This window comes from Atractosteus spatula, chromosome 10 (assembly GCF_055471065.1).
Source record: "Atractosteus spatula isolate fAtrSpa1 chromosome 10, fAtrSpa1.hap1, whole genome shotgun sequence".
Classification (NCBI taxonomy): Eukaryota; Metazoa; Chordata; class Actinopteri; order Semionotiformes; family Lepisosteidae; genus Atractosteus; species Atractosteus spatula.
Window position 1 is genome coordinate 12021788 of NC_142715.1, and position 25847 is coordinate 12047634.

The following is a 25847-nucleotide window of genomic DNA, read 5'->3' on the forward strand; positions in this document are numbered from 1 at the left end:
TTTCATTTGTCACTGCTTTCCTTTAGTTTCAAAGTCTTCAAAAAACTCGCAATGTAGGAGTCTGAATAGTAAGAGAGCGTAACTGTCGCCAGTGATTAGTATTCTTGCATATCCTGCCTTGTTTTTTAGTCGACAAAGCTTGTTTCTCTTCACACCCATCTTCCGAATGATCACCTCAGCATTGGGAAGGAACGTGCGCTTGGTACAGCCCCCCACTCCACGGTCTGATCACAAACAGATCGGGTGAGCTGTCAGTCCAGGTTGGAAGTAACGTTCGAAAGCACTAAAAATCTGACTTAGGAACGAGAAGACCGTGTTTTTTTAAACGAGTAAACGATAAAATAATAGTTCAGGTGGGTAGCTGCGTCAGCATGCGTATATACTGCCTGCAAGACTATGTCAAGTTCAAGTTTATTGTCATTATACTTATACACAGGTATATGGTATAACGAAATGCTATTTAGCTAGCTCTCGGACATAAGTAGTACAAAGAAAAAAACACAACAACACAACAACAATACAATTGTATTACAAAAGAAAGACAGAGACAACAGCCGATGTGCAAAAAACAACAACAGGCAGTGTGCAAAACAACAAAAAGGTAACAGGTTATGTGCAAAAACATGCATCAAAAGAATGAAATAAAGGGATAGAAATGATGGGGAGTGAGCTTTTGACATGTATGGGAGAGGTAGATTTTCAATGTGTGTTTGGGTTTTTGGTAAGAAAGAAGGCACTATGAGGTTCAGATCATAGGTGAGAGGTGAAGTGAGAGTGAGAGAGGCTGGGAGTTTAACAGTTTGATAGTGCGGGGGTAAAAACTGTTTCTGAGTCTGGTAGTCCGGACCCGAATGCTCCGGTACCGTTTTCCATGTCATGCTAAACGCCACAAATTGTGTTCGTCCAGTCGTATTAATTGTCCTAAAGTTACCGAAAATCGGATGCAACTAGTGCAATCAGCCCCCATTTCTTCAGGATAGTCGAGCGGTTTAAAACAGCAAATTCACAGATTCGTGTCTTTTAAGCTTTGTGTTTCGCTCTCCAAATAGAGGCACGGGTTCAAATCGCACTCCCGACAGTCAGGCGTTTTACCCTGTCTTTTTTACCTGCCTTTACACTGTTTCAGTCTTGTTGTGCTCGCTGACAATCACAGTACGAGGAAAACGGAGAAACTACTTAGCAAAAACATAACGGACAGAAAAAAGCTTCGTAAACACGTGAATGTGATTAGCAGCAGTAAGGTATGCATTCAAATGTTTAAGGCTGATTTATAAAAGCAGCAGAAGAAAGGTGCAGCACAATGCAATTTGTGAGAATTCCCGGGTTTTTATGCTGCTTGGACGTCTTTCAAGCCTATGAAGTGACCCCCGTTTTATTTTCATTTTCAAACTTCAGAACCGAATAACAAAAAGGTTTCATGTGTGACAGCATTCCGTTGCAAATACCGTTTCCACGATGTATTCAGCGGCGGGAATGAAATAATTTAGTGCTGGCTCAAATGCGAGGAATTTCAGAAAAACCTGGAAAAGCAACGCTTGCAGTAAACGACAAATTTAAAGCGTGTAGTCAGCATGAACAGAACAACGCAATGCTCTGTAAAAACGATCTGAAGCCGCACTTACTCTTTTATCTCGAGCAGTTCATTCCGATACGATGTTTCCGCAGAATAAATGAAATGCCGATCTCCAAACATGTTGTTGCCATTATCGTTACTCCTGCTGCTGTAGTTTTAAGCTTTAATCAGTGGGTATGTAATGTTGTAAAGGGGCTGGACTACTTTGTTCAGTCCAAATTCCATTATGTGAATTTATGCTTTTTTAATATAAGCATTAACAACACAATGCGTGCTCAAAAACCGTTACTTATTAGCTTAAGAAGCGGCAGTGCTTTGACAAAGTGTGGTATTCGAATAGTAAATGCTGAAGTGTTTAATACTTGCTTGTGAGTCTTAGATAAATTGCCTGCTGCAATTTCAGCAAGCGGAGTTCTGCTCAGCTGCCTGTAGTACACATTGCTGATTCCTTTTGTGAGGGCACGGGCAATCTTTCAACGATAAGGCTGACGTGCCTGTCGAAATTTTGTTTCCCTTTCACTGTGTTGTATTTGCCCTACTCGTACAACATCAATTGTGATGTCATCATTGCCCATTGGTTTGTGTCTTGTTGTCATTATGTATTTTACATTACAAGAACTGAAAGTACTGAACTGAAGGTACTGAAGGTAGGAACTGAAAGTAGACTGCTTTAATCATAAGAAAGTTTTTTTTCTGCTGTTCTCTTTCCTGATGTATTGGTATTTGAAGGCTATTGGGCAGCAAGGATTTATCTTCCTGAACTCGCTATATAAGATATGGGTCCATGGTCATCTTAGTTTAGATGTACCTTTTAGAGGTGGTATTTTTCTCCATTGTTCAGCCTTCAGACATACTTGGAAAGTTTTAGGCACAGACATAATCTTTCTTAATCCCCTTTTATCCTGAGGTGACGTCCCAGGCAAGCTTGCCCCCTGGGAATATTCACTGTGCTCTTCAGGCTTTTTTCTGATTCTACACAGATTTTTTCTCCTTCAAACATGTCACCACTGTCTGTGCTGCCGTGTACAGCCCATGCATCTTCTGTATCTTCTGATGAAGTTCTGAGCTCTGTGTTGCCTTCCAAATTATGTCCCTCACTTTGACTTGAAATATTGACTATAGATTGTGTACTGTCATCTGGTTTGGAGTCCTTACCAATACTCACCTCCTTCTGCGCCCTAAGCACTTGGATTCTTACTTTTTTTCTATCTTCATGCCAAATCACTGATAACCATTTCCTGTTGCTGGAGCAATCCTCTCCAAGGACTCTGTTTGACAGTGTTGACCACATATTGTCATGCCACCTAATTTTTTTTTCTAGCTTAGAAAACTTCAGAAATTCTTTGATCTCATTCCCTACTCCACCAGCCCTTGACCACAGGTCTGGCCTCCTACTCCTCTATCCTCCTTTAACATGTGGCATTGCCAACAATCTGAAAAATAGGGAACGCATCTGAATGAAGTGGAAACATAATTGAAATTCAACTCCCAATGGATGTTAATAGTGTAGGAGTGCAACAGATGTCCATTAAATGTTTTTATTTCTGTGTTTAATTTTTGAGGGACCCTATATTTTGATATAGCATCAATCACAAAACAGCATTCTGTCAATGTCAAGACCACCAGCCAGGGGAGATCAACTCACAAAAGAACTAACCAGTACCAGCAGAGGGTTAATAATAACATGTGTTAATCCACCAGCACATGCTCTACTGTGCGGCAAGCAGCACTGTTTTAACCATCCAAACCCGCTTCCCGCTACTCGGTATTGAGTCTTCTCTTTGAGAGCTCTACCTCGCGTTTACTCTGAATCTCGCTCACTGGTTACTGAACTCCCTTTTGCCTCTCGACCTTGGACCTCACCTTCTGTTTTGGATTGTTTGCTTCTCTCTGTACTTCCAGTATTTCGATCTACCTTTCACCTAACAATCTCGCCTGACGTTCTGGATTGTTCGCCTGTCCCAATAACTACTTGCTCCTGCATCTGCACAGGATCTGCATAACTTTTCACTGAGGATTTCTGACAGTCAGAGCCACATAAAAAACTAGAAAATAAGTATGTGTTTCTTAAAATAAAATACCCCCCAAATTGTTTTTTTTAAAAAAAGTCAACATATCTGGGTTGTGTTTGCAAGACTTTTAAAAATTGCAAAGTTTGTGTGGGCATGATTGTAAAAAATCAAATCATAACTGAAGAAGGCTCCATGGTCAAAACATTGTGTTTTCTTCTTCTCTTTTCAGCATGGAATAAAACTATTACTTGTTCCTTGGAGATTACCATGTGCCAATAAGATATGATCACTGTATTGACCATATGACATTTCTTGCATTAGGAATTCCTATTTTGCATACCCCAGCTTGCTCTCCTTGAGATACACATACAGGGAGAGAAGCTGGGGGTCAGAGCGCAGGGTCAGCCATTTATACGGCACCCCTGGAGCAGTTGGGGAGCACCCCTGGAGCTCCTTGTTCAGGAGCCCAATGGAGTAGGATTCCTCTGCCGACCATGGGATGTAAACCAGCAACCTTCCAGCCACAGGTGCAGATCCTTAGCCAAAGAGCCACCGCTCTGCCAAATGTGCCAATTCTTTAAAAGAAGTCCAAAAAAATGCAAATTTATTTTTTTAAATAGCTGTTGAAAATAACATCAGTGGCTATTGAAGAGTACATACAAGCACAGAGACAAGTTCATAAACTTGGAATGACTACTTACAGCTCTGGAAAGACCGAAGATATTGTTTCCGGTTGTTAAGGAACAAGTAATAGGTTTATTCCATGCTGAAAAAAAGAAGAGAGAAAACAATGTTTCGGCCATGGAGCCTTCTTCAGGTGTGAGAGAGAGAAGGCAGTAGGCAAAGGTAATGTAGTGGGAGAACAAAGGCTGGAAGGGAGGAGGGGTGAGAGGCGGGAGCAGGGGACAGAAAGAGAGGCCAATCAAGAGGTGTGAAGTCAGAATAGGTGTTGAGAGGTGTGAAATGAAACTTCCAATGTATGGAGAAAATTTAGTAGAATAGTAGTCTGTCGTTTAGAGAAGGGGGAAGGTGTGATCCTAGCTGCAGGATAAGTTTGGTTTTGGTAGTCTTTCTAATGTATGAGTTCAGAAAACCATCTTTGAGAACACAGACGGAGAGATTAGAGTGGTCATGGCCATCAGAGGTGAAATGAGAAACAATGGTTTTTGGAGAGATCTTTAATCTTCGCAGCCCTGACATGTTCTCTGAAGCGGTCTCCAAGTCTCCTTCCTGTTTCTCCAATATAGAGAGAAACTGGGCATTTACTGCAAGAGATACAGTAAATAAGGTTGCTAGAGGTACAAGATGCCATCTGGGTGATCCAGAATTGTCCTGAGGGGCCTTGAATGAGTGTGGTGTTGGATGTGTACTTGCAGGCGATACAGCGAGCTCTGTTGCAAGGGAAAGTACCTGGTGTGGATGGTTGCTGAGGGCGGTCAAGGGAGCTGTGAACAAGAAGGTTGAGGAGATTAGGTGATTGGTGATATGAGATGATGGGGCGGTCAGAAAAGAGGGCCCCAATGGAGGGATCATCCTGTAGGATGGAAAAGTTGTCGTTAACAGTCCTGGGGATAGGAAGTGTGTTAGGGAAGCACCAAAGGAATGCAGTTGTTACGGTGGGAGTTCCTGATTGGGTTGATGGTCCAAGGGGTGTTTTTGGCTCGGGCAAGGGCCCTATCAATAACACTGCTGGGGTATCCTCTGTTCATGAAAAAGGAGTACATTTTGAGGGTTTGGTTCTGGAAGTCGATGTCATCGCTGCATATTTGTTGTAGCCGAAGGAACTGTGAAAAAGGGAGAGAATTTTTAGTATGTTTGGGGTGAAAACAAGAGATAGCTGTGTGAATCCGTGGGTTTGTAATAAACAGAAGTGGAGAGTCTGGGGTAGTTGATGGAGAAGTTGATGTCCAGAAACGGAAGAGTAGTGGAAGATATGTTAACCATATATTTGAGGGACAGGTGGAAGTTGGTGAAATGGTGCAGGAAGCACTTAAGCTGATCGTTGGAGCATGTGGCGGCACTGACGCAGTCATCAATATATCGCTTGTAGAGGTCAGGGACATAGCCAGTGTAGGAAGCGAAGAAGCGTTCTTCTACCTAGCCAACAAAGATATTGGCATAGCTGTGTCCCATTCTGGTGCCCATGGCATCTCCACTCACCTGTTGGTAAAAAAGATTATTGAAGGAGAATGCGTTCAGTGTGAGAACCAGTGTTTCTGGTTGTTGTCCTTTAATTGATCTGCCACCAAAACATTAATCCTAAACAGTCAAACAAGTCCATGTGATGAAAACCCTTATGCTCTTTAATGTTTTTTTATGGATTGTGCATCTGCACTAATTCCCCCCCCTCCCACTCATCAGCTTTTGGATGAGAGATTCTGACCACTGTATAAGATCAGAAGCAGTAGAAGAAACGGGCTTCTTTTCTGCTTATTTAACACACTCCTAATGCAAACAACACATTTACAACGGAAAGGTTGCACCAAATGGGATCAAACAATTTAAAACATATGTTCAAAGTACAGGAAAGTTGTTATAGAGATGAATGGTATTCATGAAACAAATAATGTTGCAAAAAACTTTGCCAAAAGTCACAACCCATTTAACATTCATCAGACAGGTTGAATCAGTTGGATATCTCTTAGGTTCAAAATGCACTCAACGGCTGTATAATGCAAGCTCAAGAGTCAAAAGAACAGTAGTGAACTACAGTTCTTACAATAATAAACAGCCATTTGATCTTGTGAATGATCTATCATACAGCCTTGAAATGATGTTAGAGATTTGGAAGTTTGCATAGCTTGTAGTCTTTCTAACTCCATGAGACACAGACAGGGAGAGAAACTGGGGGTCAGAGCGCAGGGTCAGCCACTGTGCTCTTGTGCCAAACAGGTCATACAAAGACCGCCATTCCTTATATCTTTCCCTGAACCTGTGCGTCACTTCCTCACCTTCCAGAAGCAAAATATCGAGCTTCCACACACCCTTCCCCACAGTAACAGCTGTTGGAATAGAAATTGTACATGACAGCAGACAATGGTCAGAGAAAAAAAAACAGGGGTTAGGCCTGTGGTCGTGCAAGTAAAATCACGTATCAAAACAAAATGCGTGAGGCTTGGGTCCCATTAGACTAGTGCCATGTGAAACCTGCCCTCCCCTGACTATGAAGTTTGAAGCCATCTTTCAGTTTAAAATCTTTACATAATGTTTGCAATAATATTGATGATTTATCAAATTGGACCCGCCTCTCGCCCCTCATTCTGCCTTCTCTTTCTAAAAGAGAATTAAAATCCCCAGCTAAAACCACTGGTTCCCATCCCAATAAATATACTCAGTTCCTGAATTAGGACATATCTGTCATGTGAGCAACTCAGACAATATATATTTAAGAGTTTAAATTTGACATTCGTGAAACCCAGATACACCACCAGTGCTCTCCCTGGTTTCACTACAAGGTGCTGACGTACCTCTACCATCTTATTTTTAATTAGAACAGCTATACCATCAGATTTATTTTCTTTGGACCCACTCCAGATTGATGGGCCCAATGTCCCCAGTTCTTCCATATCCTTATAGCAGTTTTTAAAGGGTAACCCACACTCCTGTAACAACACAATATCAGCATTTACCTTCCTCACAAATGATAGTATAGTCCTTGCCCTTAACTTGGAGCGAATGCTTCTCACATTTATGGACACAATATTAAGAGCCTTACTTAAAGTAGGACCAGGGGAGACTAAAAGCTCTGGCTACAATCATTCAGTAGGTGACACCTACTATACAGGCCTCCCCCCCCCCCCCCTTTAGCTTTAATTGTCTCCTCCTCCACCACCCCCACAATCCATAGGATATTTCTCCACCTGCCCTCCTTGAGTCTCTGGTTCTAAAGCTTGGTCAGTAAGATCACATATATTGGAGACATCTAAACCCATGGGAGAACCTACCTGAGGACTCGGAAAATGATCTTCCCTCACTCTGCTCGGAGTTAAATCATTTTCTAAATCCAATGTCTCTTTTAGACTGCACCCTCTGTTCTGTACATTTCATTTGAGCACTTTCAGTCTCCACAGGTGGCAGGCTATTGGAAGAGATGCTACCAATCAATTCAGATTCCACCTCACTTTTTGCAACATTATCATTCTCTTCTACCTCAGCCTCATCTCCTTCACTCCATTCTGAACCCTCGCTCTCTTTTTCACCACTTTCTTCAACGTCAACCACATCCAGTTCCTGATCCAGAACCACTGCTCCAGCCCTAAATACCTCTTCAAACTCTTCCTGTTTTTGCATCGGTCTTCCCAGTTTTGTTCTATTTGCAAAGGAATTTGGACAGTCTTTAAACACATGACCTTCACACTCACAGAGATTACATTTCCTCACGCTTGTACATTCAGTATATGCATGTCCAATTTCCTTGCACTTACCACACACCATCTTTGTACAGGCATCCACAAAGTGACCCAGCTCCCCACATCTCCTGCACGGTTTTGGCTGCCCTTGGTAGAACACAAGGCCTCTATTTTCACATAATCCAATCAAAGAAGGAATGTGTTTAAATCCACCATAACCATTTTTTGTCTTCATGCAATGAAACAGGTACTCTCCATGAACAGTTCCAGATGCCATCATCATCCAAGACTTTCTGAAGCTCACCTTTCACTAAACAATACTTAGACAACCATGTCACAACATCTTCCTTCATCACCATCTCATTAAACATGCGAACAATCACAGTCCTATTAATCAATAATAATTGCTTACACTTATATAGCGCTTTTCTGGACACTCCACTCAAAGCACTTTACAGGTAATGGGGACTCCCCTCCACCACCACCAATGTGCAGCATCCACCTGGATGATGCGACAGCAGCCATAGTGCGCCAGAACGCTCACCACACATCAGCTATCAGTGGGGAGGAGAGCAGAGTAATGTAGCCAATTCATAGAGGGGGATTATTAGGAGGCCATCATTGGTAAGGGCCCATGGGAAATTTGGTCAGGACGCCGGGGTTACACCCCTACTCTTTTCGAGAAACGCCCTGGGATTTTTAATGACCCCAGAGAGTCAGGACCTCGGTTTTACGTCTCATCCAAAGGACGGCGCCTGTTTACAGTATAGTGTCCCCGTCACTATACTGGGGCATTAGGACCCACACAGACCACAGGGTGAGCGCCCCCTGCTGGCACCACTAACACCTCTTCCAGCAGCAACCTTGGTTTTTCCCAGGAGGTCTCCCATCCAGGTACTGACCAGGCTCATACCACATTAGAAAGATCCATCAGCTTCTGCCATTCAAACATTCTAATCAGGCCCACATCTTTTTTTCTCCTCTATTTTCATCCAAAATTCTTCCAGTAACTTCGCCGATTGAAACTAATGTCAAAACCAATTCCCTTCAGCAAAGTAATTAAGCATTTGACATCTAATGCCTTAATCCTTTCTGTAACACCTTCCTTGAAAAGTCCAACCGTGAAATATCACCCGAGTGAGCCGAACCCTCACCACCCTTATACACCAAACGTGCGCAAAAGTAACGGCGCATGCCGACTCTACAGGCCGCCATGGCCGTTACAAATGTGTCAAAAGCAAACTAAACCTAAACCGAAACCTCTTCTGTGCACCAAACACCCCAAAACCCTATTCCCTTAATCTTACACTTATACAAAAACTCCACTCTCGACTTCTGGGTTTAACCCTTTACATCGCCAACGCTGGTTAGAGATTCAGTGTGTCCGAGGCTCAGCGGTTATATAGGACAGGACTTGGCGAGCTGCAGGGGAAACTCGTTGTTCTGCGCTCCCCGTGCGGAATGCGCGTCTCCACACTCCAGACTCGTCACACCGCCTTCATACTCTACAGCGGGAAAAAAAAAACTCCCTTTACTGTCTTCATACAGTACATCCCTCTTAAATCCCAGAAACACAGAAACTCCGGGGCGTTTCTGTGAGTCAGTACTGGGTTTCTCTGTTCGAGGTTACAAGCAGAAACAATAAAAGCGCTGAAAGCAGGAAGTTATTTCTGCTCGTAGGCATAAACATGTAAAAATAAATTTTCTGATTCCTAAAACCTAATAAAATCCATGTAAGTCTCCTTTTCATCCCCAATGCATATAACTGAATATAAACCAGTCAAGTTCAGCTACTCTTCTGATGTATACAGGTATGAATACACTAGTTCTGGCGCAGCTGTTACAACAAAGATACTGAAGAACTTTTTTTTCATACGAGCTCTTGCCGTTTTTAAATTGAATATTTTTTTCATTTCGGTAAATCACACGAAACACCAGCAACACTCATCGTAAGCATCTGACCAATCACATTCCTGAATTTTAAAACCATTTAGTATTTATTTTTAACTTGTTTTATTTTTTTTTATTTTACACACCTGTTTTAAGTATTCTTGCCATTTTTAGCATATTGTAAGTGGATTTTTTTCAAACATTTTATTTTTTAAATCATATCAACCCATTGTAACTTCCCATTGATAATTCCTGAGCTTTATAACTGTGTATTATTTCTTTTTACCTTGTTTTATTTTTTTATTATTTTACAGAGCTTTTTAATATATTGTGAGCATTTTAGTGTCATTTTAAAATAGGACTATCAATGCTCTTGACTTTTAAACCTGTATTTATTCTGACATTATTCTCTCCACCTGCAGATGAGGGAGGTATTTGATTTTAAATTAGTTGATTTTTGGGGATAATGTACATTCATGTCCTTGTATGTATCACCAGTGGGAAACTTTTTTGGATGAATTGCATTTTTGGATGAATTGCAATCTTTACTTCAAGGCCTTCAGACTGATATACAAATGACGGGAGATGTAAATGACACATTTGATAAATCAGACAGGAACAGCATAACATCTAAAATGGCAGAACCCTCTAAAGTACTGAAAAATGTCAGGCACATTCATAATAAATAAAATTTATTGAATTTGAACCATAAAATTTGCTTTTTTTTCCCACCTCACCTCACCTAATGCTATTGCATTAACGAGGCTGAAGTTGGCTTCTTATTCGCCAGCTTCTTCGCGTTTTTCGTTCCATCTTAAATGCTGCTGTTGTGATGTCATGCCGCCTTTCGCCTGTAGATGGCTCTCTACAGTCATTTTTAAAAATACTTATCCAGATGTATTACTGTACATATCCTCAGTAAAGGGGAATATGTAAGTAGAGACTGTCCAAATTGCATTTTTGTATGAAACAAATTTCAGAAACACAACTCACAATAAAACAATCTGGCATGTTATACAACGAGTAAATAAGACAGGCAAAACATAAGTTCACTGGCACTTTCTGCATATTTTCCACGACCTTGCCTTCTGATCATAAAAAGTCTCAAAGTCTTGCATTTTGCAAGAAATTTTAATATAGCAGTTTTAAATGGGACATTTAGAACATGGCATATGAGAATATATGGTTAACTGAGGATGAGCAGAGGGTGATCACACTTTCTGCTTATTGCTGTGAACCTACCTCCTGGTTATAAAAATGTCTAAAAATTCTGACACAGATGTGTGAGAGACAATGGAAAAGACTATCAAAATCCTGAACTTCAGGACATTTTACTGTACCGTTTTTTAAATACGACCCTCTGAACATGACATGAGAGAATACATTGTCAAATGGTAAATGCAATGTTTGCTATATTGCTAGGGCCCTCCCTCCTGATTTTAAAATCGTCTCATATTTCTGAGATCAAGGTGTGAGACACAATATAACACACTGTCACAATCCTGAACTTCAGGACATTTTACTGTACCATTTTAAAAATATGACCCTCTGAACATGGCATGTGAGAAAATGGCATGTGAGAATGCATTGGTAAACGGTGAATGCAATTTCTGCTGATTACAAAATCGTCTCACAATTCTGACACTGAGGTGTGAGACACAATGTAACAGGCACTCATAATCGTGAAGTACAAGAGATTTTACTGTTACGTTTTTTTTAATAATGACCCTCTGAACACAGCATGTGGGGATTTATAGTCAACAAAATAGCACACATTCTGCCAATTTGCTTTGTCCCTCCTTCCTCGTTACCAAAACATCTTAGTATACTGACACTAAGGTAAATATCGGAGTCAACCGATACTGATCAGGGTCTGCTGCTGCTGAGCCCGCAGCCTTCACCATAAGGTCCAATTCCCCAAGCCTGCTGACCATATATGTCTATCCCTTCTCGTCAAAACTCGTATTTTCACAGGGTACCCTTCAGAAATCGCAGTATAGAATGAAAAGAAAAACCTCCAATAGATCTCGGCCGCTGTTGGTGATTTTCCTTTAAAAACAGATGAATGTCCGGAAATTTTACGGAGTGTATCACTTTCACCGAGACCGAGAAGTCTCCACGACCGGTCTTGTACCGCAATGAAATACAGAGCCCGTAGGGGGCAGTAGGCTTGCAAATATAGCTCACTGTGTATATAATGAAGAAGCAGAGATTAGTTCCTCGTCTGCATGTTGCAGAGCCTTACGCTACTCGTACCTGCAGCTGGGGTTTGATCCCTGCACAGGCGATTAGTTGAAAGACCATTTAGCCGGCTGGCTTTTATATTTCACACTAAATTGAGATCTTGAAACCAAAATAGTTAGAAATATGGAACACAACCGTTGTTCCCCAAGAAGGAAAGCTGTTTTGTACTGACGTCACTCCTTTTGATTTAACCCAGATTGTGAAGACAACTCCGCCCTATCAAAGAAAAATGTTACTCAAAAGTTGGAAAGCACACTCTGAACCCATCTGTATATTTGATTCCCGCGATCCGTTCAAAGCTGCTTAGTGTTTCGCAAGCAAATCATTTCAGGGAAGAAACTCAGTTTAGTGAACTACTTTTGTATTTTCACTCATTGAATTTGATATTTGTACTCTCTTTGCATTCTCAGCAATAATAATTCAAAATTACAGTTCGGATTTATTGGAAAACTTCACAAGCATTGTTAGGTTAGGACTTTAAAATTGTATTTTAATATCTTGGTATATTTACCTTCATTTTAATATAGATATAACCATAAATGTTGTTAAGCATATTGTACTTTTGTCGTACTTTTTAAAACATTTTAGCTGAGGAAGCACGGTGACTATTATACCTTGTGATACATGCAAGACATCTGTAAACGAAGATGTAATTACAATAAAATTGGCAATTAACAGAAAACCACAATTTGTATAATATTATTCCTCGATATCGATGATCAGTTGAAGGATTTGAAGAAACTATCAAAGAAACAGCAGCAATAGCAGATGATTGGTTTTGAACCCATCTTTACACCTCAATAATCCATTTGTCCTCAAAAAAAGAAAAGACAGGCATGTTTTGAGTCTCATAATTATCCTCTTCTCGATCCAAAAGAAACGTATACCTTTGATTGCTTCTGTAGTATTTTGGATTTTCTTACAAAGATCTCACGAAGTATTGCCAGGATCTATATTTAGCGTTCGGTAGCGATAACACTGCTGATATTGATTCAAAATCTATGATGTATTGACAGCTTTATCTGAAGCGAGAAGTCCTTGAACGCCGCTTATGAAGTGTTGGGATTCATACCAAGAAATACTCTTTGTTTTCCCACCCAAAATACTGCTATTGCATTACACATTACATGAACATTACCAGTTTTGGTAGCTTCTGGGTGCGATTTTCCAAAACTGAAACTAATTACAAAATTATTTAAGATGAACCATGTCCAAAAATTGTAAATCATGACTAATATTAATATCAACTGAAATTACTACAGAAAAAACGATATAACCGAAATATTCATAAGGCTATGCAAGCCTAAAAAGTAGAACAATTAATTTCATAAAACTTTTTTTTTTAGAAATGGGCTCACACACCTGAAGACACTAACGTTTCTCTCCGTTAGAGTATGTGAATACTCAACCCAAAATATTTGTAATTGTGATTTTGTTAAAATGCAATAAATCATCTATCAGCAGTAAGAAATTATGAAAAAAGTAAGAAATTGTTTTTTTTCGTAAACTGTAAGACATGAAGAGAGTTTACAGTTCGTATCCTTCGCTTTGTCTTTTAACTTAAGCGTTCAGGATCCAAGCCCGTGTGCGGACGGTTGTGTTTCTTGAATCTCTTGTAATCATCAAAAGTCGTTGCTTAGTCCTTCAGTTTTTTCTCAAGTTGTATCATGGATATTTTATACGATCCATACTTTTCATGCTCTTTTGAATTTTCCTTCACTTATAGAAAAAGTTCAAGGTGTTCTTGTCGCTGTGCTCCACATCTATTGACTCGTAAATAGCACCACCCTATCCCCATGTACCGCCTGTCTAATGGTGCCATTTTGAAAAAATCATAAAAAATAAAGAAAGGGGCCACAGCCACAGCAAGGTTATCTAAGGTTAAGGGGGCTGTCTGGTGTGTAAAACACTTGGTTTCAGCAGTGTGGCTTTTGTACTTGAAATGCTATTGAGTGATGAAGAAGACCCACCTATCCCAGTGTATTACCTGTAGTGTTATCTTCAAAAAATCATAAAAAAATAAAGAAAGGGGCCACAGCCACAGCAGGGTTGTCTAAGGTTAGGGGGGCTGCCTGGTGTGTAAAACACTTGGTTTCAGCAGTGTGGCTGTTGTGCCTGAAATGCTATTGAGCCACGAAGCAGACCCACCTATCCCGGTGTATTACCTGTAGTGTTATCTTTAGAAAATCATTTAAAAAATAAAGAAGGTTCCACAGCCCAAAACAAAGCTGGGAAAAGTCAGAGGACCTGCTTAGTGTGCAAAACACTTACTTGCAGCATTGTGAGTGCTGTGGTTTAAATGCTATTGGTTTGTGAACAGAATACCCCGATCCCAGTGCATTGTGCCACATTAAATAAAAGCACGAGAAAAAGTGATTCAGAACACAAAGCTGTGTCAGTGTTCTGTGTAAAAAGTCAGTTTGAACATCATGGGAGCTGTTTTTAATAAGCTGCTGAGTAAAGAATATTTTAATCTTCCTGCTGTCAGTAGTATTGTGAATATAGTTGACCCTTACCTGAATGAAAACAGGACGTAAAGGAAGGGTTTCAGAAATCAAACAAAGCTTTATTCCTGTGCTTACAGTCTGGGTAATTGGAGACTGCAGTGTTCTGCTTCCTAAGGTTATATACAGGTTTTTCACATGAAGCTATATTGAACAGTACAGTATTTCTCACATTGTGAACATGTGCACACAGCAGTTCCCCAGGTTCCAGTTAGTGCGTAATTACACATAGATGAAAACACTCTGTTTCGAACCAGGGACCTTTCACGTGTGAGGCAAACGTGATAACCACTACACTACGGAAACGGTGAGAAATGGTGCCCAGTGGCTCAGTGCTGAGCTTCGCCAATGCTATTCAGGGGCCAATGCTCTTCGATGTGAATTGAATGCTTTTCAACTCGCCAATGCTATTCAGGGGTGGAAAAGGGTGGAGCCGTGTGTGTCTCGGTAACTCGCTGTGATCGTATAGTGGTCTGTATTTTGCGTTGTTGCCGCAACAACCCCGTTTTGAATCCGGGTCACGGCAGAATAGGGGCATCTGCTTTTACTACATGCACGAATGAAGGCAAAAAAAACCGATGTGAAATCGATGTGAACGAACGGCGCTTTACAGAGGAGTACTGCCTGACTGGATCGTTGATGAACGACAGAGGCCACTCCGACCTCTTCTCTATTTTCTTCAATGACTTACTAAGGATCTTCTTCACATTCACCCATGCAGGGGAAGCCAGTTACACCAAAGCAAACGCAGGAAAGTGCATTTCAAGCAGAGACCAGGAGGGACCTGTTTACACCGAGAGTGGTCGGAGTATGGAACAATGCGCCCAGCCCTGTTGCTGGAGTCGATTCTTGATGAGATCTTGGGCTCACTAAGAGGACCCCGCTGGATGCTAATCATTCTGTTGTTCTTGCAGGTGTTTCGCTGCTTCTGAGCCAACAGAGCTCGTCTTGGTCTGTCGGCACAGCCCAATTGCAAATGATCGGCTCCAGGTACAGAAGGAACGTGCGTTTGGTGCATGAAGGCACCGGAAACACATCAGGAACAAATGACTGGTGGTTCAAGACCTCTGTGAAGTGCAGGAGCGTGCAAGAAGAGGCTGTTTTCACCCGGTCTCGAACCGGGGACCTTTCGCGTGTTAGGAAACGTGATAACTGCTACACTACGGAAACCTGTACGGGCTGCTGCTGGTGTTTCGCTTGCATTTCAGGCTGAGAAAGGGAAGCCTCATTTTAGGCAGGGGGCGCTGGAGAGAGGAACAAAGGGCGCGATGAAACAAAATGCCGAAACCCGGGATCGAGCCAGGGACCTTTAGAACATACTCTCACGAACTGTTAGAAGACGTGCTTTTGATCATCGATTGCTTAACAAACACATTCGTTCGACTTGAGCCATCAAGCTCGTAGTTTTCCTTTAATTGGCCTTAATTGCGCCCGGAGTTCTGAAGGTCAGGACTGGTTTGGGCCTTAATTGCGCCCGGAGTTCTGAGGCTCAGGATCGGTGTGGGCCTTAATTGCGCCCGGGGTTCTGGAGCAAGTGGTGCATTAAATGCACATAGTTCAGGACTGGTGTGGGCCTTAATTGCGCCCGGAGTTCTGAAGGTCAGGACTGGTGTGGGCCTTAATTGCGCCCGGAGTTCTGAGGTTCAGGATCGGTGTGGGCCTTAATTGCGCCCGGGGTTCTGGAGCAAGTGGTGCATTAAATGCACATAGTTCAGGACTGGTGTGGGCCTTAATTGCGCCCGGAGTTCTGAAGGTCAGGACTGGTGTGGGCCTTAATTGCGCCCGGAGTTCTGAGGCTCAGGATCGGTGTGGGCCTTAATTGCGCCTGGGGTTCTGGAGCTGAGTGGTGCATTAAATGCACGTATAATCCAGGATTGGTGTGGGCCTTAATTGCGCCCGGGGTCCTGAGATTAGCTACGCCTTGATCGTGCACGGATTGGCGTGGCGTGGTTTTTTGTTTTAAAAGGAAACAGAAGTAGGAGGTATATATATATGTATGTTTTTGGTGTTTTCCTTGTTTGTGAAATACATATACACACGCACGACACTAACATAAACACACCTCATAATAAAAGAGCAAAGCATTAAGTAGCAGGATTTAAAGGACGTTGAGACCCGAGAATCGCCCTGATTGAGCTCAGTGTGTAAGTCCACCCCGGGGCAAAAGCAGCGATGCTGGCGTTCTGGGGATGGTGAATTACTGATCAAGAAAGGGGGTTTTCGAGGTCTCGTTCCTTACCTGTGAACAGTGCGGTGTAAGTCCTCTCTAAAGTCTCTGAGAGGCATTTAGATCTGGAGGTAACAGACGCCCTTAGCTGAATGAGTGCAGTAATGCACAGGTTTTTCCAAGTGAAAACATCCCCCTACTGAATGAGCTGTTACCTCACACACGACAAAAGTAAAAGAGACAGAACATGTGTACTAACTGATGGTTTGAGAAAGTGGTGGAAGGGTCCGTTTATATATTGGAAAAACGTAAGTTGACGGAAAAGAAGGAGAAAAATATGGGAAAAGCTGAGTTTGTCAGAGGGAGTTTGGGGCGAAGACGCCTGTAAAGAAAGCATATGCGTATTGATTGGCAAAAGCACAAGCATGTAGCTCCCACCCTGGTGCACGGCCGGCACCAGTGGTGGCAGATACATGAGAGAAAAAAAAAGAAAGAAATTGGGACTTCTTAAAAGTGTGTTTACGGGGAAAACAAAAACCCGGAAGAAAATATACTTTACTCGCTACGAAAGAGTATAAACAAAAGCGAAAAGAGGCAGTGCAGAAGAATCGGAAACTAAAAGAAGAATTAGTTCCTGGTCGCACTGCACTAGTTAATGTGTTATATCCTGCTCTCCCATGGGGGAACAGACAGGCAGGAAATGAAAATAATTGGGATCAATTCCCACAGTGACCATATGGAGACGGGGGGTCTGAGTGGGATGACACCTGGTACGAGTGTGATAGAGACGGAACAGGAACTCCCTTCTTAAACAGAGGGCGCCCGCAGACCTGTACTCTCACCCTAAGTGGGAGAGGGCCTGATGTAGCGGGGGCTGGCGCTGTTGATGACAGCGTCACTCTAAGTGTCTTGCACCCCGTTGAGGGGGTCCGCACTCGCACCTACCTTCCCTGATTCCACCATACGATCAAATCCAAAACCGGAAGATATTGACCGGTGGGCTAAAGTACCGCACCCGAAATTAGGAATGCAGCGAACCTGGAGTGCGCTTCAGAAATTAAAAGGATTCATGTAGAAGTGAAACAAGAATACAACACATTGTAGTACGAAGAGAAAAATATATTCTCGATGTGTATGTGTGTTTTATGGATTTGTGTGCCGGCATGTATGTGTGTAACTGTGAGTTTTGGTATACTAAATGACGGTGTGAGTGTGTTTAGCCAGCGGGACTGGCTAGAGACGTACCTAAAGAGACTTGACGAAAATCAACTTAAGGAGATTGGAAAATATAAGAGCGTCTGAAACGTATAAGTACAGTACAGGTGGACGTAAAAGTAGTTAGATAAACAGTTTTTGTATTTTTATACAATTAGTTGCAATAGTGGAAACAATTTGGATTTATTCGAATGTCTCAAAACCAGACATGCTGAAACGCTGTAGGTTTAGAATCGAGACTGGGGAGAATAACGTCTTGTGAGAAGATCTGTTTACCTAACGATTAGATCCTGTAAATCCCTTGTAGCCTCCCTAAGTCTATCCCAGTCCAGTGGATAAAAATGTACTGTTAATGGAGTGTTGGTTTCTCTGTTAGGGGATACTGGAGCACTACTGTCATGCTTGTTTCACTCCTCTGTTCAACAGTGTGCTTTGGAGTAATGTATATGGGGAGACGGCAGGAAGCCACAGGAGTATTGGGGCAGAAAGTTTTACTTGCCAAGTACTAGATTTTAATGGGTGGTTTTATCCCAGATCTATTGGGTTGGAATATTATGCATTACAAAGAATGACTATCCAAAACAGGGTATCACGGGGCTTCAACTGACTGTGATCACTCGGTATGTTGATGGTATTCTGAGTGCTTCCCCTGACGAGGAAACCCACAAGTCTGAGTTGCTTCAGCTTTAGAGTGTCTAATAGAAGCAGTTATGATAAGGCCCTTTTGTGTCTAGCATTGTGAAATTTTAACAGGTCCTGGGTGCAATGTTTTTACGGGGTGCACAACTCTTAACAGATCTGCTTAAGAGGGGAGTGCAGTACAAGGACAAGATTGCCTTGGTTCCAGCAGCAAAAGCCGCCTGTAATAATTTGAAACAAGCTCTCTTACAGGTGCTGAGACTGAGGTTTCCTCAGATGGATCAACCATTCTTTGTATGTAAGTGTGGAAAAAGGGTTCTGGGCAGCTGTGCTGACGCAGGAGCATGGAGGTAGGCACTATTATACCATTAGATGCTGTAGCCAAAAAGTGGGGGACTGTGAACATTTAAGAAAATGTAATACTGTTTACTGATGGGTCCTCTCTGATGCATAAGGGAGAACAGAGAACAGGCTGAGCTGTTACAACAGAATTCAAGGTGCTAACAATCGGAAAAATGCCCCTCCACTGCCTCAGCGCAGCAAGCCAGTTAAGAGCACTGATGCGAGATTGTAAAAAGAAAGATGTTAAAGGGTTACTGTATATGTATATAATGAATGTATTTGTTGCATGTAGGTCACAATTCTGGATGGCTATGGAGAAATAGGATTCTCTCACAACGGCAGGGACTCCAGTTAAGAATACTGGGCTTGTCTCTGAACTGATTTGTAGTTTTACAGCTGCCGACAGAAGCAGCTTGAGTAAGGTGTAAATAACACAATAAATAAAGAATTCCAGTAACTCAAGGTAACAACCATGCAGATGCAGATGCCAGACGAGCGGCACTGGGAGAGCGGGAGTCTGAGACCCCTGTGAAACCTCTATTGGGGAAAAGGGAGAATTCAGGTTGAGGCCTTTAATAGATGTTTAATAGTGGTTAGAACAAATGTGTAAAGAATGTGGGGTTGTATGATGATGGGATGTGGGCTGGCACATACCCAAGTGTATGACAAAGATGATCCCGTGGTACGGACTGCCCTGCCCCTTGGATACTGATCTAGGGGCATACTACACTGGGAAGGTGTGTCAGGCTGTAATTGCCTCACTAGGGGTAAGTTGGAAGTCACATTGCCCCCATCACCCACAGTCTGAAAGACCAACTAAGGAAATATCAACTGAAGGAACACTGTGGGTAGATGCCCTGTGCGGTTTGCGGGCTGGAGCAAACGGAACTGTGAGACTGAGCCCATTTGAGATCATCACGGGCAGCCAAAGAAACTCCCTGGAGTCCAAGTTTGGCTAACGCACTGATGAATTTACTAACTCTCTATTAAAGTGTTGTAGGTTTGTTAACTGAAGCGGTGCACAGGGCTCGTGAACAGGTGCCGGACGCTTGGGGACCTCCAGTAGAGGGGAGACACGACCGAATACCTGGCGAGTGGGTGTAGATGAAGAAGAGATTCCCTGCCAGACGTTGCAATCCTGCTGGGAGGGACCATATCAAGTGCCACCAACTACTGACTGTGCCATCTGAGTGACAGGATGAGATCGCTGGATCCGCGCATCGCACTTTCACCGACCCACGGCACCAGAGACTGAGTGAACAGAAAGAAGGATGTTGTTACCGTTTCTGTGTCTGATGCTTCCTAAGACCAACAGTGTGCTTGTTAGGCCTGAGGAGCATTACTGGGAATATGGCATCAATACATTCCGGGTGTTGGCATATCTATTCAGCCAAAAAAATTATAATCGGAGTTGGGTCAATATTGCTGTTCCAAGATCCTGACGATAGATCTCCACATGACTGAGGTCTGCGTTTGGGTCCTGGGGTAGGACTTTATGTATTTGTAGGATTAGGATTGTTTTATGTGTATAATTGTAACTATCACTTGTACAAAAACATCAATAACATCTTGTTGTAACCGTGGAACGCACAATGTCATGGTAATGCATGCCCGTACATCTAAAAAGGAAAGATCTGCCCTGACATTGTATGTGTAAATATAGGCAGTCCTGACGTATGCCATATTTTATAAGGGGGGAATGAAGTAAGAGACAAGATGTTAAAAGGGTTAATAACTTAAGTCAGTTCTGCCTGAAAATTAGACTTCTAAGCAACAGGGGTTTATGGCAGGAAAGGGGGTTAACTGATAAGGATTCCAGATGCGAGCAAGGAACCCCCTGGGGGCATAATCACAATACTTCGGTTTTGTTGTTTCTTGTGGGAAACAAGACTTCGGCTTTATTGTTCCTTGCATGCAATAAACTCATCTGTTTTACTTCATCTCGGGATCAAGAACCTTATTCTTTCTGTTACAACACCACTAACACAGAATGTCCTGAAAGTCATTTCATCAGAGTTCAGGAACAGTAAACGCATTCACTATGATCCAGTGCTTGAATTACATATGGCACAAAAATATATGAAAGCATGCGACTTCGACACTGTACATTTTCCAGGATATATACAGATTTTGCAGTTAGACACATTTGCTGCCTATCTTTACACAGAACAGAGTATGCGAATTCTTATTGCCCATCTAAAGATGAAGGAGAAAGTCAGCCTTTACCTGAATGCGACAGGAGGGGTAGTCAGAAAAAGAACAGAAGAATTTTGTACTACAGTCTAATGTTACCTGGAGGTGGAAAAAGAAAGCCTCCATTACCAGTGTCTGAAATGTTGACAACTGACCACACCATTGTCAGTATAGAACGTTGGCTACATAAATTCATGTTTGACATCTCAACATGTACTACCAAGAGAGTGCAGCATGTAGAAACTGACTACAGCTGGGCCCTGATTCACAGTGTTCTTTTTGCCTTCAATGGGGACACCATCCATGCATACTTAAATCGTGCAATGAAAGTCTGCCAAGGCAAACATAAGTACACAGAACTTCAGATGTTCACTGTTCTGCACCTTTGCTCTGCCCATGTCATAAAGGCTGTCTTTCAAGCAATTAGTAAAAAAACAACAGACAAAGGACTGCGAGACTTTGCAACATTTTCCTTTGTCATCCTGCAAAACAGCACAACTTTGAGTGTCGCCAGAAATGTTTTCAAACACATGTGTATTGTACTCTCAAGCAGGAGGTTCACAACTGAAGTCCAATCTAGTGTCTGCCTCCTTAATGCTTACATTTCTCAAACAACCACACCAGACCAGATGGAAAAGGAAGCAGAAGTCAAAGACACAGATGAGGTACTGTACCCAAAAATGAGAGGCAGCCTGGGCCGCTCTCCTTTCGCTGTGGAGTTCAAAGGTATTTATGAAGACAGCATATCAGCTCAAGGACATGATGACTATGGTACACAACACAATGTGAACCCCTATTTCTGTGAAGATATAATTAGATTTCTGTTGCAAAGATACATGGCACTATTTCCACTGTGGAGTGGAATTTTGTTGGGTGACCTGGCAAGATATGCTTCAGACAGCAAAAAAGACATATCAATGTCAGAGGTAGCACAAACAAGAGCCACTAATTGTCATGTTGAGACCTGGTTTGGCATTGTCAAGCATTCAATACTTCAGCACAGGAGGAAACTGAGGCCAGCAGAGTTTATTATGATAATGAGACAATCCCTCCAAGGCCGGTACAGAGAACATATAATCCAAAATGCTCTCCCCAAAAAGGTTTTGACGGCACCATTGATCACCACTAAGACACGTCATGAACATGCACAGGAACAATGGGCAAAGAGAGCACCAGGTGTAGGCAAAGAAACAAAAAATAAATTCTACAGCGCACCACAGAATCCCCCAAAAAATGAGAAAACAGGAAAAAAAATTTAGCAATAGAAATATTGAAACAAGTGAAAAATCTCCAGATGACAGCAACGGCCTGCAAGTACAGCAGGGGAAAGCAGGAACCACAGAATGTAAAGAATGGCAGCACAAAGAAGAAGGGAAAGTGTCACCCAAGCAAGCTGCCGTGGGCATGACTGAAGTGATCACACCACACTGTGATGCACGCCCCATCTCAAAACTTATAAAAGAGAAAACAGATTTCAGAAAGAAGGTAGGATTTGTATTTCAAATATTTCTCTGTGTGGACATTCACTTCTTTTTCAGAGCTTATGAATGTCATCTTCTACTACTGTAGGTGTTCTTTGTCGTTTCTCTCTAACTTGTTATACTTGTTGACAGTGGTGTGTAATCTCAATTTTCATTATGTTAGCTCCAGTGATCTCTTGTGTATGCTTTTGGCTTGGTAAATCTTTTTTAGGTTCACGCCCTTTGGAACATCAATCCGAGTGAGTTAGTGGTTGCAGTTTTGCCATCCATGCACGGTGCAGACACATATATTCTCAGACACTCGGAGTTTGTGTCTCTGAAACCAGATGAGTGGCTCATAGGCGAGGTAAGATAAAAGTGTTTGATTGCATGCATTTGTTAAGGTTCCTGAGCTTTTGTGTAATCAAATGTGTGTGAGTGCGTGAAATCACATCTTCCTCAATTGTGTTTGCTTTTTCCATAAGACCATTGAGTGTTACTTTCAAGTAGCGAAAGAATCCATGGACTTGGGGAAGAAGGTTTTCCTAATGAACCACTACACAACTAGTGTAATCATGAGTGGGAATAGAGAGCGCATGGCTAGACAACGTTTGTCCAAGGTAAGGACATCAAACACAAATGTTGATGGATTACATTAGTAAGGGGCAAACATGGTTTTTCACTAACTGATGATTGTTTTATCAATAGAGAAACAAGGAGAGCTACAAGCAATCAAAACAGGTCACAACTGTGACCATGGTGCTGCCTGAAGAAACTACCTTTATAGTCAGAAATCAAAATTCAAAGGTAGCACACCATCCCTGTGAGGCAGCCTGTTGTACTAATCTTGTCAATCTTTTCATTACAGGTCAACTTTGAAAACTATGAAGCCATTATTAGCTTTTTTAACACTGGTGTCCACTGGAAGTTGTTGGTAAGTGTGGTGCAGGTAATCCAAAACAGCGTAGGTTTATAATTACACTTGGAACCATTACAGTTCAAGTGATTATCCTTGTTGTATCTAAAAAAATTACAAAGTCACAATGTATGTGTTCCTCTCCTGTTAAAAAAGGTGGACATTGATAGTGAGTGTCCAAGGCAATGGTGACAGTGCACTTTTCCTAAATTATTATTGTGAATACTGCTGTGTAATGAACAGACAACCAAGCAGGTCAAAGTGTCATGTAGGAAAAAAAGTACTGTTAGGTCATTTCCTGACTGTCTTTGCCGAGGTTTGCAAAATATTAAATGTTAAATAATATATAAATATAAATATTATATATATATATAAAATATTCAAATATTAAAAACCTTTGTTTTCACAACATAAAACTCCTGAAACTGCCTGTGTGTCTGGCCCCACATTAAATGCAACGTCTGATGATGGGCCCTTTGTTTCTTGCAGTATCTGTATGCTCCATCCCAGAATGTCTTTGTGGTCGACCCTATGGGGAGTGACGAGATGGCAGACTCCACTGCAGCGGCAAAAAGGTTCAGGTAAGAAATCAAGCATTGGTTTCGTGGTGAAATTCTGCAGGGACACACATACATTTCAGGTTCAAATTCAGCATGACAAATATTTCCTCATTTATCAATAACCTATTGTTTTGATTCACAGGGACTTTTTTAAGATGCGAAGGAATGTCCTAGGAAAAGAAGACTGGTTGAATATCAACTGGCACCCAAGCGTGATTGGTCACACCAGGCAAGCAGATGCCTCAAGCTGTGGGGTCTTTGTGATGCAGGTCAGCATAACCTTTCCACGCCGAAATTTTGGACTGTCTTAAAACTATTGTATGAGAGATTTTTAGGGAAATAATTGCAACAAACTTTTGTCTGTTAGATGGGCGCAGACATCATGAACAATTACCCGGATATTCCAAAATATATCGAAATAAACAGCAGTGCCAAAGAAATAAGAAAGTTGCGGGAAGACCTGTCAATCAGAATTCTTGAAGCTTCAGGTATTGTACCATTTGATCCTCATTGCCTACGTTTATTGGTGTATATTGTTTTCCTGAAGCATGTTCTCTCTCTGTAACAAGTCTGGATGAAAAAGATTCTCAATTTATTTATATGCAGAACTCATTTGGGTATTCTTTTTGTACTATATAACACAGTGATGAAAAGTTAATTAAATCACATTTCACACAGTTAAAATTCAATGACACTTTGGCCTTCGTCGTGGTTGACACAACCATTGTCTGGGAAAAGTGTGGGTCTAAATTGCCCATAGTGAAGCAAGCTGGTTGAACATAGCTGTGTTATCATGTGCCCCCCTAAAATCATAGCAACACACGCTGACGCAAAAAAGGGTAACAGGTGTTGACAGGAGTATTCTGAGACATGACAATGTGCGGTATAAGAAGCAGTAGAACACCTAATCAGGAAAGTGCATACGAAAAGGTCTCTATCAAACTGTCTTCAATTATGCAACAATGATCTGTAGATAACATTGGAAAAATCAGTCTATTTGGCATGTTTATTATAGCTCCTCTCCAGGACATGTGCCTGATGTGTGGAGAAACACCGGTGCGGCAGACAAACTGGGTAAGTGAACATCATCTCTATCTGTATGTGTAATGTACGCACATAATAACAAAACATGCCAGTGAAATGTGATAGCTGAACTGATATAAGGTTTACTGTCCGTGTAGATTCAGTGTGACAGTTGTGAAAACTGGTTCCATGAATTGTGCATCTCAAAAGAAGAGTATGAAAGCGCAAAGAATGAAGTAACATGGATATGTACAGTACATTTTGCCAACCCCAGTTTGGTGAGTATGCTCTGCATGCAAACTATCACTATGAAAGGGTTTTTTAAGCAGGACATGTAGTTTTAGATTCAGCAGAAACATAGGATGACATATTTCAGTGGACGTTATAAGTGTTTGTTATTGTTAAGAAGTTTGGATTGCAGGCTTGTCTTCTGGCATTAATGGTTCTATAAATTAGAGATAACTTTTCAAAAAACACACCAAAGAAGGCACACATAAAAGATTACTGATAATCTGTGCAATTTATTACATGACACAGGCATCTCAAAGATAGAATTACTGTGTCAGATTAATGATTAGACATGGATGCATCAAATCACTTACTAGGATTCTTTCCAATAGTATAGAAACAAAGACATGACCATGAACACCTAAAAGAGCTTGCCATTTAGCACAGAAACAATATACTGTCTTGCTGTAAAAACACAAAGTAAGAAAAAAGGAGTTTGATTAAGAGAGATCTGGCAAATTGTGCAAATACC

At 41.7% G+C, this 25847-nt stretch overlaps 1 pseudogene; it reads left to right on the forward strand.

Annotated features, from left to right (window-relative positions):
* Positions 1 to 22532: 22532 nt before the first annotated feature.
* On the forward strand, positions 22533 to 24544 carry LOC148825090 (uncharacterized; annotated as a pseudogene).
* The last annotated feature ends 1303 nt before the right edge of the window (positions 24545 to 25847 follow it).